Source organism: Triticum aestivum, chromosome 5A, assembly GCF_018294505.1.
Source record: "Triticum aestivum cultivar Chinese Spring chromosome 5A, IWGSC CS RefSeq v2.1, whole genome shotgun sequence".
NCBI lineage: Eukaryota > Viridiplantae > Streptophyta > Magnoliopsida > Poales > Poaceae > Triticum > Triticum aestivum.
The window spans coordinates 353,114,905-353,131,772 of NC_057806.1; positions in this window are offsets into that span (position 1 = coordinate 353,114,905).

Consider the following 16,868-nt stretch of genomic DNA (forward strand, 5'->3'; position numbering starts at 1 on the left):
ACCTTCGAGCCTGTTGTTGATAGAATGCGGAACGGGCTTTTGCCACGTCGCGCTCCTCCTCCAGGGCATCCAAACTGTCCCGCCGATCGAGCTCGGCCTCTCTTTCTTCGTACATGCGCACTCGACGTGAGTCATGAATTATGTCGCAAGGCAACACCGCCTCACCGCATGATACGCCTCCAACGTATCCATAATTTTTTATTGCTCCATGCTATATTATCTACTGTTTTGGATGTTTATGGGCTTTATTATACACTTTTATATCATTTTTGGGACTAACCTATTAACCCAGAGCCCAGTGCCAGTTTCTATTTTTACCTTGTTTTAGAATATCGCAGAAAAGGAAAACCAAACGGAGTCCAATTGACCTGAAACTTCACGGAACTTATTTTTGGATCAGAAGCAACCAGGGAGACTTGGAGTCTACGTCAAGGAAGCTTCGAGGAGGCCACAAGGTAGGGGGCGCCCCCACCCCCCTAGGGCGCGCCCTCCACCCTCGTGGGCCCCTCATGGCCCCCCTGACGTACTTCTTCCGCCTATATATCTCCATATACCCTAAAAACATCTGAGAACACAATAGATCGGGAGTTCTGCCGCCAGAAGCCTCCGTAGCCACCGAAAGCCAATCTAGACCCGTTCCGGCACCCTGCCGGAGGGGGAAATCCCTCTCCGGTGTCCATCTTCATCATCCCGGTGCTCTCCATGACGAGGAGGGAGTAGTTCTCCCTCGGGGCTGAGGGTACGTACCAGTAGCTATGTGTTTGATCTCTCTATCTCTCTCTCGTGTTCTTGATTTGGCACGATCTTGATGTATCGCGAGCTTTGCTATTATAGTTGGATCTTATGTTTCTCCTCCCCCTCTACTCTCTTGTAATGGATTGAGTTTCCCCTTGAAGTAATCTTATCGGATTGAGTCTTTAAAGATTTGAGAACACTTGATGTATGTCTTGCCGTGCGTATCTGTGGTGACAATGGGATACCACGTGATTCACTTGATGTATGTTTTGGTGATCAACTTGCAGGTTCCGCCCATGAACCTATGCATAGGGGTTGGCACACGTTTTCGTCGTGATTCTCTGGTAGAAACTTTGGGGCACTCTTTGAGGTTCTATGTGTTGGTTGAATAGATGAATCTGAGATTGTGTGATGCATATCGTATAATCATACCCACGGATACTTGAGGTGACATTGGAGTATCTAGGTGACATTATGGTTTTGGTTGATTTGTGTCTTAAGGTGTTATTTTAGTACGAACTCTAGGGCTGTTTGTGACACTTATAGGAATAGCCCAACGGATTGATTGGAAAGAATAACTTTGAGGTGGTTTCGTACCCTACCATAATCTCTTCGTTTGTTCTCCGCTATTAGTGACTTTGGAGTGACTCTTTGTTGCATGTTGAGGGATAGTTATGTGATCCAATTATGTTAGTATTGTTGAGGGAACTTGCACTAGTGAAAGTATGAACCCTTGGCCTTATTTCCTATCATTGCAATACCGTTTATGCTCACTTTTATCACTTGCTACCTTGCTGTTTTTATATTTTTCAGATTACAAAAACCATTATCTACTATCCATATACCACTTGTATCACCATCTCTTCGCCGAACTAGTGCACCTATACAATTTACCATTGTATTGGGTGTGTTGGGGACACAAGAGACTCTTTGTTATTTGGTTGCAGGGTTGCTTGAGAGAGACCATCTTCATCCTACGCCTCCTACGGATTGATAAACCTTAGGTCATCCACTTGAGGGAAATTTGCTACTGTCCTACAAACCTCTGCACTTGGAGGCCCAACAACGTCTACAAGAAGAAGGTTGTGTAGTAGACACCAAGCTCTTTTCTAGCGCCATTGTCGGGGATTAGAGCTTGAAGGTATATCTTTGGATCTTGCAATCGAGTCTTTTAGTTTCTTGTTTTATCACTAGTTTAGTTTATAAAAGAAAACTACAAAAAAATATGGAATTGAGTTTGCCTCATACGCTCCATCTTTTTAATATCTTTCGTGAGTATGATGGAAAGGATAATTGTGCTCAAGTTCTAGAAGAATAAATCTATAAAATGTTTTGCACTAAATATTTGAATGATGAGCATGATTGCAATGTTGTAAGTATGAACTCTTTGAATATCCATGATGCTAATGATATGCAAAGCCACAAGCTTGGGGAAGTTATGTTTGATGAAGATGTTTTTTTTGTCCCCCAAGCTTTGATGAGCAAATTTATTATGATGAAAGCATGCCTCCTATTTATGATGATTATATTGATGAAAGTGGATTTAGAGAGGTTATGACTTTATTTTGTGATGAATCCACTATTTCGGAAGAGGTTCCAATTGATTATGAGAACAAAGTTGCTATATATGATGATTATTGTGCTGACTTGTATGCTATAAAGAATAATGATATCCATGAAACTTGTCATCATGATTTTAGTTTTCAATTGGATTATGCCTCACATACTAATTATTTTGTTGAGTTTGCTCCCACTACTATTCATGAGAAGAAGTTTGCTTATGTGGAGAGTAATAAAATTTCTATGCTCGTAGATCATGAAAAGAATGCTTTAGGTGCTGGTTATATTGTTGAATTAATTCATGATGCTACTGAAAATTATTATGAGGGGGGAATTTATGCTTGTAGGAATTGCAATAATATTAAGTTTCCTCTCTATGTGCTTAAAGTTTTGAAGTTATGCTTGTTTTACCTTCCTATGCAAGTTGATTCTTGTTCCCACAAGTTGTTTCCTCACAAAATCCCTATGCATAGGAATAGGGTTAGGCTTAAATGTGCTAGTCATATTCGTCATGATGCTCTCTTTATGTTACAATTCTTATCCTTTATGTGAGCATCATTGAAATCATCATGCCTAGCTAGGGGCGTTAAACGATAGCGCTTGTTGGGAGGCAACCTAACTTTATTTTTGTTCCTTGCTTTTGGCTCCTGTTTAGTAATAAATAATTCATCTATCCTCTGTTTATATGTGGTTTTATGCTTTTAATTAGTGTTTGTGCCAAGTAGAACCTTTTGGAAGACTTGGGGAAAGTCTTGTTGATCATGCTGTAAAAAACAGAAACTTTAGCGCTCACGAGATTTGCTGCCATTTTTATTGGAGAGTGCTATTTAGTTAATTATTTTTGCATATGATTAATATATAAATTCCTCAGGTCCACCAATTTATTTGAGAATTTTATGAGTTCCAGAAGTATACGTTTGATCCAGATTACTACAGACTGTTCTGTTCTTAACAGATTCTGTTTTCTATGTGTTGTTTGCTTATTTTGATGAATCTATGAGTAGTATCGGAGGGTATGAACCATACATAAGTTGTAATGCAGTAGATATTACACCAATACGAATTTATAATGAGTTCATTACAGTACCTTATGATGGTGATTTGCTTTCTTATACTAACGGAGCTTACGAGTTTTCTGTTAAGTTTTGTGTTGTGAAGTTTTCAAGTTTTGGGTAAAGATTCGATGGACTATGGAATAAGGAGTGGAAAGAGCCTAAGCTTGGGTATGCCCAAGGCACCCCAAAGGTAATATTCAAGGACAACCAAGAGCCTAAGCTTGGGGATGCCCCGGAAGGCATCCCCTCTTTCGTCTTCGTTCATCGGTAACTTTACTTGGAGCTATATTTTTATTCGCCACATGATATCTGTTTTGCTTCGAGCGTCAATTTATTTTGTTAATATTTGCTTGATGTTATTTAGAACAATGTTTTGCATCTTTTATTTCAATAAAAGTGGCATTGATAGCCTTTACTATGCCTATTTTAGAAGTCCTCATGTTGCTGTTTGAAAACAGAAAGTTTACCGCTGTTGCAATAATTCCCTAGAAAATTCAGAATGTGATAAAATGTTGAAACCTTTTGCATATTAATATCTGATAAATTTACTACAGTGGTAATGTTATTTCATAATTTTTGGAGCTAGGGAAGTATGGAAGTTGCTGCATTCTTTACAGACTGTCCTGTTTAGGCAGATTGCTGTTATGTTTGCATATGTTTGCTTCTTTAATGATTCTATTTGAGGATAGGACTATTAAATATGCAGAGGCATTTAGTATGCAATGTTGAATAATATTTTTAGTGATTTTCTACAGTAGAGTATGATAAGGTTTTTGCAATGGTTTATACTAACTTATCTCACGAGTCCTTGTTGAGTTTTGTGTGGATGAAGCTTTTGAGATTTAGGGAGACCGTGATATGAGAGGAATTAAGGAGACACAAAAGCTCAAGCTTGGGGATGCCCAAGGAATTCCAATATAATATTTCAAGAAGTCTCAAGCATCTAAGCTTGGGGATGCCCCGGTTGGCATCCCACCTTTCTTCTTCAACAACTATCGGTTAGTTTCGGTTGATCCTAAGTTTTTGCTTCTTCACATGATGTTTGCCATTCTTAGAATGCCATTTTCTTTTGTTTTGCTTGCTGTTTGAATAAAGTATCAAGATCTGAAATTATTAAATGTTAGAGAGTCTTCATATAGTTGCATAATTATTCGACTACTCATTGAACTTCACTTATATCTTTCGGAGTAGTTTGTCGTTTGCTCTAGTGCTTCACTTATATCTTTTTAGAGAACGGTGGTGGTATTATAGACATAGATGAACTCTCATGCTTCACTTATATCATTTTGAGAGTTTTAAATAGCATGGTAATTTGCTTAAATAATCCTAATATGCTAGGCATCCAAGAATAGTAAAAATTTATTATGAGTGTTTTGAATACTAAGAGAAGTTTGATGCTTGATGATTGTTTTGAGGTATGGATGTAATAATATAAAAGTCATGCTAGTTGAGTAGTTGTGAATTTGAGAAATGCTTGTGTTGAAGTTTGCAAGTCCCGTAGCATGCACGTATGGTAAACGTTATGTAACAAATTTGAAACATGAGGTGTTATTTGATTGTCTTCCTTATGAGTGGCGGTCGGGGATGAGCGATGGTCTTTTCCTACCAATCTATCCCCTAGGAGCATGTGCGTAGGGCCGAGGTTTTTGATGACTTGTAGATTTTTTGCAATAAGCATGTGAGTTCTTTATGACTAATGTTGAGTCCATGGATTATACGCACTCTCACCCTTCCATCATTGCTAGCCTCTTTGGTACCGTGCATTGCCCTTTCTCACATTGAGAGTTGGTGCAAACTTCGCTGGTGCATCCAAACCCCGTGATATGATACGCTCTATCAACATAAACCTCCTTATATCTTCCTCAAAATAGCCACCATACCTACCTATTATGGCATTTCCATAGCCATTCCGAGATATATTGCCATGCAACTTTCCACCGTTCCGTTTATTATGACACGCATCATCATTGTCATATTGCTTTGCATGATCATGTAGTTGACATCGTATTTGTGGCAAAGCCATCATTCATAATTTTTCATACATGTCGCTCTTGATTCATCGCAATCCCGGTACACCGCTGGAGGCATTCATATAGAGTCATATCTTGTTCTAAGTATTGAGTTGTAATCATTGAGTTGTAAATAAATAGAAGTGTGATGATCATCATTTTTTAGAGCATTGTCCCAAGTGAGGAATAAATAAAAAAAGGCCATAAAAAGAGAAGGCCCAAAAAAATAAAAAATAAAAGAGAAATTCCATAAAAAAGGAAGAAGAAAGACCAAATAAAAAATGAGAGAAAAAGAGAGAAGGGACAATGCTACTATCCTTTGCCACACTTGTGCTTCAAAGTAGCACCATAATCTTCATGATAGAGAGTCTCTTATGTTGTCACTTTCTTATACTAGTGGGAATTTTTCATTATAGAACTTGGCTTGTATATTCCTACAATGGGCCTCCTCAAGTGCCCTAGGTATTCGTGAGCAAGCAAGTTGGATGCACACCCACTTAGTTTCTTTTGTTGAGCTTTCATACATTTATAGCTCTAGTGCATCCGTTGCATGGCAATCCATACTCCTTGCATTAACATCAATCGGTGGGCATCTCCATAGCCCATTGATTAGCCTCGTTGATGTGAGACTTTCTCCTTTTTGTCTTCTCCACATAACCCCCTCATATTCTATTCCACCCATAGTGCTATGTCCATGGCTCGCGCTCATGTATTGCGTGAATGTTTATAGGTTTGAGATTACTAATGTATGAAACAATTGCTTGGCTTGTCATCGGGGTTGTGCATGATGAGAGCATTCTTGTGTGACGGAAATGGAGCATGACTAAACTGTATGATTTTGTAGGGATGAACTTTCTTTGGCCATGTTATTTTGAGAAGACATAATTGCTTAGTTAGTATGCTTGAAGTATTATTATTTTTATGTCAATATGAAATTTTGTCTTGAATCTTTCGGATCTGAATATTCATGCCATAATTAAGAAGAATCACACTAAAATTATGCCAAGTAGCACTCCACATCAAAAAATCTGTTTTTATCATTTACCTACTCGAGGACGAGCATGAATTAAGCTTGGGGATGCTGATACGTCTCCAACGTATCTATATTTTTTGATTGCTCCATGCTATATTATCTACTGTTTTGGATGTTTATGGGCTTTATTATACACTTCTATATCATTTTTGGGACTAACCTATTAACCCAGAGCCCAGTGCCAGTTTCTGTTTTTACCTTGTTTTAGAATATCGCAGAAAAGGAAAACCAAACGGAGTCCAATTGACCTGAAATTTCACGGAACTTATTTTTGGATCAGAAGCAACCAGGGAGACTTGGAGTCTACGTCAAGGAAGCTTCGAGGAGGCCACGAGGTAGGGGGGCGCCCACCACCCTAGGGCGCGCCCTCCACCCTCGTGGGCCCCTCGTGGCCCCCCTGACGTACTTCTTCCGCCTATATATCTCCATATACCCTAAAACATCTGAGAACACAATAGATCGGGAGTTCCGCCGCCAGAAGCCTCCATAGCCACCGAAAGCCAATCTAGACCCATTCCGGCACCCTGTCGGAGGGGGCAATCCCTCTTCGGTGGCCATCTTCATCATCCCGGTGCTCTCCATGACGAGGAGGGAGTGGTTCTCCCTCGGGGCTGAGGGTATGTACCAGTAGCTATCTGTTTGATCTCTCTCTCTCTCATGTTCTTGATTTGGCATGATCTTGATGTATCCCGAGCTTTGCTATTATAGTTGGATCTTATGCTTCTCCTCCCCCTCTACTCTCTTGTAATGGATTGAGTTTCCCCTTGAAGTAATCTTACCGGATTGAGTCTTTAAAGATTTGAGAACACTTGATGTATGTCTTGCCGTGCGTATCTGTGGTGACAATGGGATACCACGTGATTCACTTGATGTATGTTTTGGTGATCAACTTGCGGGTTCCGCCCATGAACCTATGCATAGGGGTTGGCACACGTTTTCATCGTGATTCTCCGGTAGAAACTTTGGGGCACTCTTTGAGGTTCTATGTGTTGGTTGAATAGATGAATCTGAGATTGTGTGATGCATATCGTATAATCATACCCATGGATACTTGAGGTGACATTGGGGTATCTAGGTGACATTAGGGTTTTGGTTGATTTGTGTCTTAAGGTGTTGTTTTAGTATGAACTCTAGGGCTGTTTGTGACACTTATAGGAATAGCCCAACGGATTGATTGGAAAGAATAACTTTGAGGTGGTTTCGTACCCTACCATAATCTCTTTGTTTGTTCGCCGCTATTAGTGACTTTGGAGTGACTCTTTGTTGCATGTTGAGGGATAGTTATGTGATCCAGTTATGTTAGTATTGTTGAGGGAACTTGCACTAGTGAAAGTATGAACCCTTGGCCTTATTTCCTATCATTGCAATACCGTTTATGCTCACTTTTATCACTTGCTACCTTGCTGTTTTTATATTTTTCAGATTACAAAAACCATTATCTACTATCCATATACCACTTGTATCATCATCTCTTCGCCGAACTAGTGCACCTATACAATTTACCATTGTATTGGGTGTGTTGGGGACACAAGAGACTCTTTGTTATTTGGTTGCAGGGTTGCTTGAGAGACCATCTTCATCCTACGCCTCCTACGGATTGATAAACCTTAGGTCATCCACTTGAGGGAAATTTGCTACTGTCCTACAAACCTCTGCACTTGGAGGCCCAACAACGTCTACAAGAAGAAGGTTGTGTAGTAGACATCAGCGCCGTACACCATAAAAACGACGTGTATCCGGTAGTGCGATTCGGCGTGGTCCGCAGCCCCCATAGTACGGAATCGAGCTCCTCTACCCAATGGGTGTCTGATTCCTTTAAGGACCAGACTAATCTGGGTTTAATACCACTCATGATAAGACCATTCACTCGTTCAACTTGACCGTCAGTTTGCGGATGATAGACAGAAGCATAATCGAGCTTGATGCCCATGTTGCTGCACCAAAGTTTCACCTCGTCGGCTGTAAAGTTCGTGCCGTTGTCAGTGATGATGCTGTCGGGGACGCCATAACAGTGTACAACCCCGGATATGAAGTCTATCACCGGTCCGGATTTAGCCATTTTTACAGGTTTAGCTTCTATCCATTTGGTGAATTTGTCCACCATGACCAGTAAGTATTTTCTCTTGTGGGTTGCCCCTTTGAGGGGTCCGACCATATCGAGCCCCTAGACCGCAAAGGGCCAAGTATGGGGATTGTTTGGAGGGCGGTAGGTGGCATGTGGCTTTGGTTTGGAAAAAGCTGGCAACCAACACAATGTTGAACTAGATGCTGTGCATCTGCCCGGGCCGTCGGCCAATAAAAACCTGTACGGAAGGCCTTACTTACAAGGGCCCGGGCTACTGCGTGGTGGCCGCTGAGTCCGGCATGGATTTCTGCCAAAAGCTTCCACCCTTCCTCTTCGGAGATGCACCTTTGAAGGACTCCGGTTGTGCTTTTCTTATAGATCTCTCCCTCATGGACCTTGTAGGCTTTAGATCGCCGCACTATGCAGCGAGCCTCATTTTGGTCCTCGGGTAATTCCTCTCTAGTTAGGTAGGCCAGGAATGGTTCTGTCCACGGGGCAATGACGGCCATTATCACATGGGCTGAAGGTGTTATTTCGGTGGCAGAGCCTCTGATTGTGTTAGAGTATTCGGTATCTGGGGTTATGGCCGGGTCCGGACTATTTTTGCCGATGTCCCCTTTCCATACCATGGATGGTTTAAATAGTCTTCCCAGGAAGATGTTTGGTGGGACAGGGTCGCGTTTAGCGCCGATACGTGCTAGGATGTCCGCTGCCTGGTTGTTTTCCCGAGCCACATGGTGGAATTCCAGCCCCTCGAACTGGTCTGACATTTTGAGGACGGCGTTGCGATATGCCGCCATTTTCGGATCCTTGGCATCGAAGTCTCCATTTATTTGGGATATTGCAAGGTTCGAGTCCCCACGCACCTCTAGGCATTGGATGCCCATGGAGACTGCCATCCGGAGGCCGTGTAATAGGGCCTCGTATTCGGCTACGTTATTGGAGCCCGTGTATAGTATTTGGAGCACGTATTGCACCGTGTCTCCAGTGGGGGACGTTAGGACGATGCCAGCCCCTAGACCAGCCAGCATTTTAGAGTCGTCGAAGTGCATGATCCAATTGGAGTATGTGTCGTACTCTTTAGGGAGTTCGGCTTCTGTCCATTCGGCTACGAAATCGGTCAGTACTTGCGACTTAATGGCTCGTAGTGGCTTATATGTTATGTCGAATGGGAGGAGCTCGATGGCCCATTTGGCAATCTGGCCTATGGTGTCACGGTTGTTTATTATGTCATTGAGTGGTACTTCGGATGCCACCGTAATCGAACACTCTTGAAAGTAGTGTCGTAATTTCTGGGATGCCATAAATACCGCGTATGCTATCTTTTGGTAATGTGGGTACCGTGATTTGCATGGAGTGAGGACGCTGGATACATAATATACCAGCTTTTGAAGCGGGAATTTATGTCCGTCCATCTCTCGTTCGACAACGAGCACTGCGCTTACGACTTGGTGAGTTGTCGCTATATATAATAGTATTGGTTCGCCAACAGTTGGCGTGTCCAGGATTGGGTTGGCGGCCAGGATGGCTTTGATTTCTTCCAGTCCGGCCGTGGTTGCATCCGTCCACTCGAAGTGTTGGGTTCGCTGAAGAAGGCGATAAAGGGGGAGTGCCTTTTCTCCTAATCGGGAGATAAAGCGGCTTAAAGCTACCACGCATCCAGTCAATTTCTGGATTTGCTTGAGGTCAGTTGGGATAGCCAACTATGACAGAGCTTGGATTTTAGCCGGATTTGCTTCAATTCCTCTACTGGAGACGATGAAGCCCAGGAGCTTTCTGGCGGGAACGCCGAAAACGCATTTTTCCGGATTGAGCTTAATGTCGTATGTTCGGAGATTGGTGAACGTGAGCCTCAAGTCGTCTGTTAAAGAGTCGACGTGTCTGGTTTTGATGACCACATCATCTACATATGCCTCCACAGTCTTACCGATCTTCTTTTCCAGACATGTCTAGATCATGCGCTGATATGTTGCGTCGGTGTTTTTGAACCCAAAGGGCATTGTGTTAAAGAAGAAGGGGCCGTATGGTGTTATAAATGTCGTTGCGGCTTGATCAAACTCTGCCATCTTAATCTGGTGGTAACCGGAGTATGCGTCGAGGAAGCACACTGATTCGTGTCCTGCGGTAGCGTCGATGATTTGATCGATGCGAGGGAGTGGGAGAGGATCCTTTGGGCAAGCCTTGTTAAGGTCTTTGAAGTCGACACATAGGCGCTAGGATTTGTCCTTCTTTGGTACCATCACCAGGTTTGATAGCCAATCCGGATGTTTTATTTCTTTAATGAATTCGGCTTCCAGTAGCTTGGCCAGCTCCTCTCCCATGGCTTGTCGCTTAGGTTCAGAGAAACGCCGAAGAGTCCGCTTGACCGGCTTGAATCCTTTTAGAATATTAAGGCTATGCTCGGCCAATCTACATGGGATTCCTGGCATGTCTGAAGGATGCCAGGCGAATATATCCCAATTCTCGCATAGAAACTCCCGTAGTGCGGCGTCTATAGCGGGGTCTAACTGTGCCCCAATGGATGCTGTTTTTGTAGGGTCTGTTGGATGGACTTGGAATTTAACTATTTCGTCCGCTGGTTTAAGGGAGGTGGACTTGGATCTTTTGTCTAGTATCACGTCGTCCCTGTCCATCGTGGAGCGCAGCGCGGTTAACTCCTTCACCACAAGGGCTTCAGATAATGCCTCGAGGGCTAGTGCGGCTATTTTGTTCTCAGCGCGGAGTGTTATGTCCGGATCACTAGCTAGAGTGATAATTCCCTTTGGTCCGGGCATTTTGAGCTTCATGTACCTGTAATGGGGTATAGCTTGAAAAATTGTGAATGCCTCCCGCCCTAGAAGGGCGTGGTATCCGCTACTGAACGGGGCCACTTGGAATGTAATTTCTTCGGACCTGTAATTCTCCGGAGTGCCGAATACCACATCAAGTGTGATTTTCCCAGTGCAACGTGCCTCCCGACTAGGGATGATTCCTCGGAAGGTCGTGCTGCTTTGCTCAATACGGTTGTTGTCTATGTCCATTTTTGGAGAGTTTCCTCATAGATGAGGTTAATCCGCTGCCGCCATCCATGAGCACCTTAGTGAGCCGAAAACCGTCCACAATTGGACCGAGGACCAATGCGGCTGGTGCTCGGGCTGTTCGGAATTTAGGTTCGTCACTGGCGTTGAAGGTGATAGCCGTGTCGCTCCATGGATTTATTGCTGCCACGTGGCAGACTTCGACAAGGCCGCGGAGTGCTCGCTTACGCCTATTATTTGAGGCGAAGGTCTCGAAGACCGTTAATACTGTGTTTTTATCCGTGGGAAGGTGCTCTGAGGTATTTTGGGTGAGAAGATCCTCACCGCTTTTGGCCACCTGCCAGAGTACCCAACATGCTCTAAGGCTGTGTGTTGATATGGTATCCGCTGTACTATGGATTTTGCAGGCCCATTGAGCCATCCCTCCAATACGGTTCCACCCCCTGTATTGGGCTTTTGCTTCTTTGTAATTGAGTCGGGTGACTTATGAGAGTGCGCCCTTTTAGTTCGGACCGGGAGTTTTGTCAGAGCCGGATTATCCCAAAATTGCATTTGGGTTTTCCAGGCACTTTCCACCGCACAGTATTTCCATACTATGTCCGCCAAGTCAGTGAAGTGTGCTACGTCGTGGCGACTTATGGCATTGAGGACTCCCTTGTCCATGCAATTGTTGCAAAAGAACGAAATTGCATCTTCCTTGCGGCAGTCCTTGACCTTGTTCATTACAAGGAGGAATCTGGACCAATAGTGATGTACTGTCTCTTGGGGCGCTTGCGTAATGTGGGAAAGATAGTTTGTATCTGGGTGGGTGGGTGGATTTAAGTCCAGACCTTGACCCAATCTGTGATCCCGGGGCAGGGGAGTTTCCGATCTTGGAAGTTCGGGCTCCGGGATGTTGCCCTGTGGGTTCGGTATGCGACCTGATTCTGGATTCAGGGTTAGAGCGGCGTCCTCCCATGAGCGAGTATCCTGTTCGGAGAGCTCGGGATCCGTACATAGTTCATCCTCAGGATAGAGGGAGAATCGCCGCATTGCTCCTCCACCACCGCTATCTGATGGGTGACCGGCGGAGAGTTAATCTCCCTTTGGCCGGGTTTAAGCCCGATCCGATCGTAGTCTGTAGTGACTCCCAGAGCGGCAATGCGATCCAAGAGCTCGTTCAGAGAGGAGAGCTCATTTGGATCCATCTGCTCAGCAAATTTTGAGCTAATGTGGAGGCTATTTTCGATGACCCGAGAGGTCATCGTCGGTGCAGTGGCCGAACAGGCGGTCATGACGAAGCCGCCTAGTCGGAGAGTTTGGCCTACAGCCAGGGCTCCCCCAGAGGTGATGTTGTCCTTAACAATGAGGCGAGCCATCTTCCTTATGATGACGACACAATGGAACTCTCAATGAAAGCACCAATGTCGGTGTCAAAACCGGCGGATCTCGGGTAGGGGGTCCCGAACTGTGCGTCTAAGGCGGATGGTAACAGAAGGCAGGGGACATGATGTTTACCCAGGTTCGGGACCTATTGATGGAGGTAAAACCCTACGCCCTGCTTGATTATTCTTGATGATATGAGTATTACAAGAGTTGATCTACCACGAGATCAGAGAGGCTAAACCCTAGAAGCTAGCCTATGGTATGATTGTATGTTGTCCTACGGACTAAAACCCTCCGGTTTATATAGACACCGGAGGGGGCTAGGGTTACATAAAGTCGGTTACAAAGGAGGAGATATACATATCCGTATTGCCTAGCTTGCCTTCCACTCCAAGTAGAGTCCCATCCGGACATGGGACGAAGTCTTCAATCTTGTATCTTCATATTCCAACAGTCCAGCCAAAGGATATAGTCCGGCTGTCCGGAGACCCCCTAATCTAGGACTCCCTCACATCTCCTCTCAAAACCCTAGTTCATCTCTTGTATCCAATTCTTGTCTCCAAGTCCGGGATTGGTACTAGTAGGTTGCTAGTAGTGTTAATTACTCCTTGTAGTTGATGCTAGTTGGTTTATTTGGCGGAATATCATATGTTCAGATCCTATATGCATATTAATACCCCTCTGATTATGAACATGAATATGCTTTGTCAGTAGTTACGTTTGTTCCTGAGGACATGGGAGAAGTCTTGCTATTAGTAGTCATGTGAATTTGGTATTCGTTCGATATTTTGATGAGATGTATGTTGTCTCTCCTCTAGTGGTGTTATGTAAACATCGACTACATAACACTTCACCATTATTTGGGCCTAGAGGAAGGCATTGAGAAGTAATAAGTAGATGATGGGTTGCTAGAGTGATAGAAGCTTAAACCCTAGTTTATGCGTTGCTTCGTAAGGGGCTGATTTGGATCCATATGTTTCATGCTATGGTTAGGTTTACCTTAATACTTTTGTTGTAGTTGCGGATGCTTGCAATAGAGGTTAATCATAAGTGGGATGCTTGTCCAAGTAAGGACAATACCCAAGCACTGGTCCACCCACATACCAAATTATCAAAGTACCGAACGCGAATCATATGAACATGATGAAAACTAGCTTGACGATATTCCCATGTGTCCTCGGGAGCACTTTGCTCTATATAAGAGTTTGTCTAGACTTGTCTGACGGTGTCCTGGACTAGGGGGCACTCACCACGTCGTCTCCCGATCTATTAGATTGGGTCGAGGACCCCCGTGGCCGTATACTCATGGGCCAGTTCGGACGGCTACCGCATACAAGGAAGATTCTACAACACTTGGCGATCAAGACAAGGACTTCTCCCCACCGGCGTATTCGGCTAGGACCCTTGTTATCCTAGGCCTCCGGTGCATTATATAAACCAAGGCCAGGCTAGTCGATAGATATACAACTCCATATACAACAATCATGCCATAGGCTAGCTTCTAGGGTTTAGCCTCCTTGATCTAGTGGTAGATCTACTCTTATACTACCCATATCATCAATATTAATCAAGCAGGAGTAGGGTATTACCTCCATCGAGAGGGCCCGAACCTGGGTAAAACAAAGTGTTCCCTGCCTCCTGTTACCATCCGGCCTAGACGCACAGTTCGGGACCCCCTACCCGAGATCCGCCGGTTTTGACACCGACATTGGTGCTTTCATTGAGAGTTCCGCTGTGTGATCGACAAAAGGATCGATGGCTCGCCTGCAGATCAACTGTAACTTCGGCATCTTCGTCACCAGCTCGACTGGTCACCTTGGTTCGACCAAGAATTGCGCCCCGTGTTCGGATCACCATGTCCGGACGAGGGCCTTCATCAAACATCAACTCCGATCTCTATCAAGATCACGGAGGAATCATCTATGGAGCTCGGGGGCTCAACGTCAACATTGCCCTCAAGCGACCGTGCTGTTTTTCTGGACAGCGAACTCGTATCTGCCACCACCACCTCCTCGAGTATCGCTTTGACGATCAATTGTGCGGAATTGAGTCTACAACAACCCTGGAAAATTTCGTCGAGTTCTGATGGAGGAATCTTTAGCAATCCACGATATACCGGAGCCCTGTCAAATCTGGACGGGAATTTGGATGAGTTTAGGGCGTGGTGTCCAGCTTCTAGCTCGGACGTCCTTTGGAAGATCCAACCGTTGATCGGCTGCGGAATTCCTATATCTACCACCTCTCAAAATTTCGGCTCGATCCGACCGTCCAAACTCCGGGAACCTTCCGATTAGTGCATCACTTTTCGGATCTGTTTTCTGCGCGAAAACGAATCCGACCCGAGTTCATCTTTTTTATGAACAGGATTTCGGACATCCCTTTTGAAGGAAGTTTTGTATGGGGTATTGTGTTTTGTTCCCGAACACATCCCACTAACTGTAAGATCTTTTGAACATGATCTTCAACATCATGCTGGTGTCAAACCAGTCCGGCAATATTACTCCACGGCTGCCGACCTGCGCTAGACACGGCGTCACTTTGTTGAGCCGAGCTCAACTTCTTCGGATCATCATCTCGGCAAGCCGAACAAGAGCCCGGCATCGCGAAGGATAAATCATCACCAACATCGCCGCCCCACGGATTACACGGAGCGGGCATACCGGCATCGCCGCACGGTCGCTTCATCAAGCCGGCATCGACCACGTCACGACCTGCATCGACAGGGCCGCACTATTGCTTCTTCAAGCTGGTGTCCATCACGCCGACCTACTTCGACTCATCGGCTGACATCGAGGCTTCGACATCTCGGCTGGACCGGGGGCTTCGCCATCTCTTCATCAACCTACTCCGGACACTTCGGCGTCACTAGCCGACCAGCTCCGTCACGTTAGCTGGGCCGAGGGCTTTGCCTCGGCGAGTCAACCTTTACCAGCATTGCCATGCCGTCGTTTTATCGCCCATCAGGCAATGGGTGTGCGGAGCGGGTCCCAATTTTAGGAATCACCTTCCTTCGGATTGCTACAACAAATAAACCAGGTGCTATTAATCCCAGTATTTTTTGCTTGTTTGGGTTCATTTTTCCCAAGGAATTATTACTCTGGTTTGTCCGTCATATGTACACAGGTCTATCAAATGGTGGCTGCATTAACGACAGTCGCATGGTGGTTCGGTCAGTTTCCGTACATAGTCCGGCGAACGCCGCACTCGGAGCTCGGACCGACCTGCGAATTCAGGCTTTGCCACGCCTTTACCGCATCACGCCGACGCCCTGCATCGACTTGACTTCGGCGCCAGGCCATATTTCTTTTATTACTCACTTTGCATAAATTATTTATTATGCAACGATTTTTTTAATTATCATTATTACTATTATCTCCGGTTTGCACTATTTTTTGTGCACAGGAAAATGATCCGGGGACTTCGGCGTCACTCTGCCGGTCTGCATTGATCGTGCTATGTCACCACTTCGGCGTGTCAAGCTCTCCGCTCCGCCACCTCGGGACCGGCTTGAGGGATGGAACCTTGCCCCGCATCAAGCTCGGACCGCGTCATCAATACCGAACACATTAACCAGCTAAGTCGCTTTCATGCTCAAAGCTTTAATTTCTAACTTGCGTTCGGTTCGACCAAGCATTATACTTTTTTGGAAAAAAGTTGCTTCTAAAAAATTTCCTTGTCCAAACTTTGTTTGTGACGCATAAATTCAAATACCCCGTTTACTTGGGGGCTTCCTTTATGAAGCTTTTCCTGTTGCATATGATTATACTTGTACGGCTTCGTTCCTTGTTCGTGTATTACGCCACAATATGCACCACATTGACTTAAGCGATTTGCAAGCTGGGTTGCCTCACTCCTGTGTTTACCCCTACGTTCCCGATTGTTCGGCTAGGGAGTAAAGGGAGCACCTCTGCGATTGTCACGATCGGGTCACCCGAGCCGGACCTCAGACTGGGTGAAGCCGAAAGCTAGCGCTCTTATAGTTATTCAATGATGGTCGGCACACAACGGAACTCATGAGTACAAAAAATC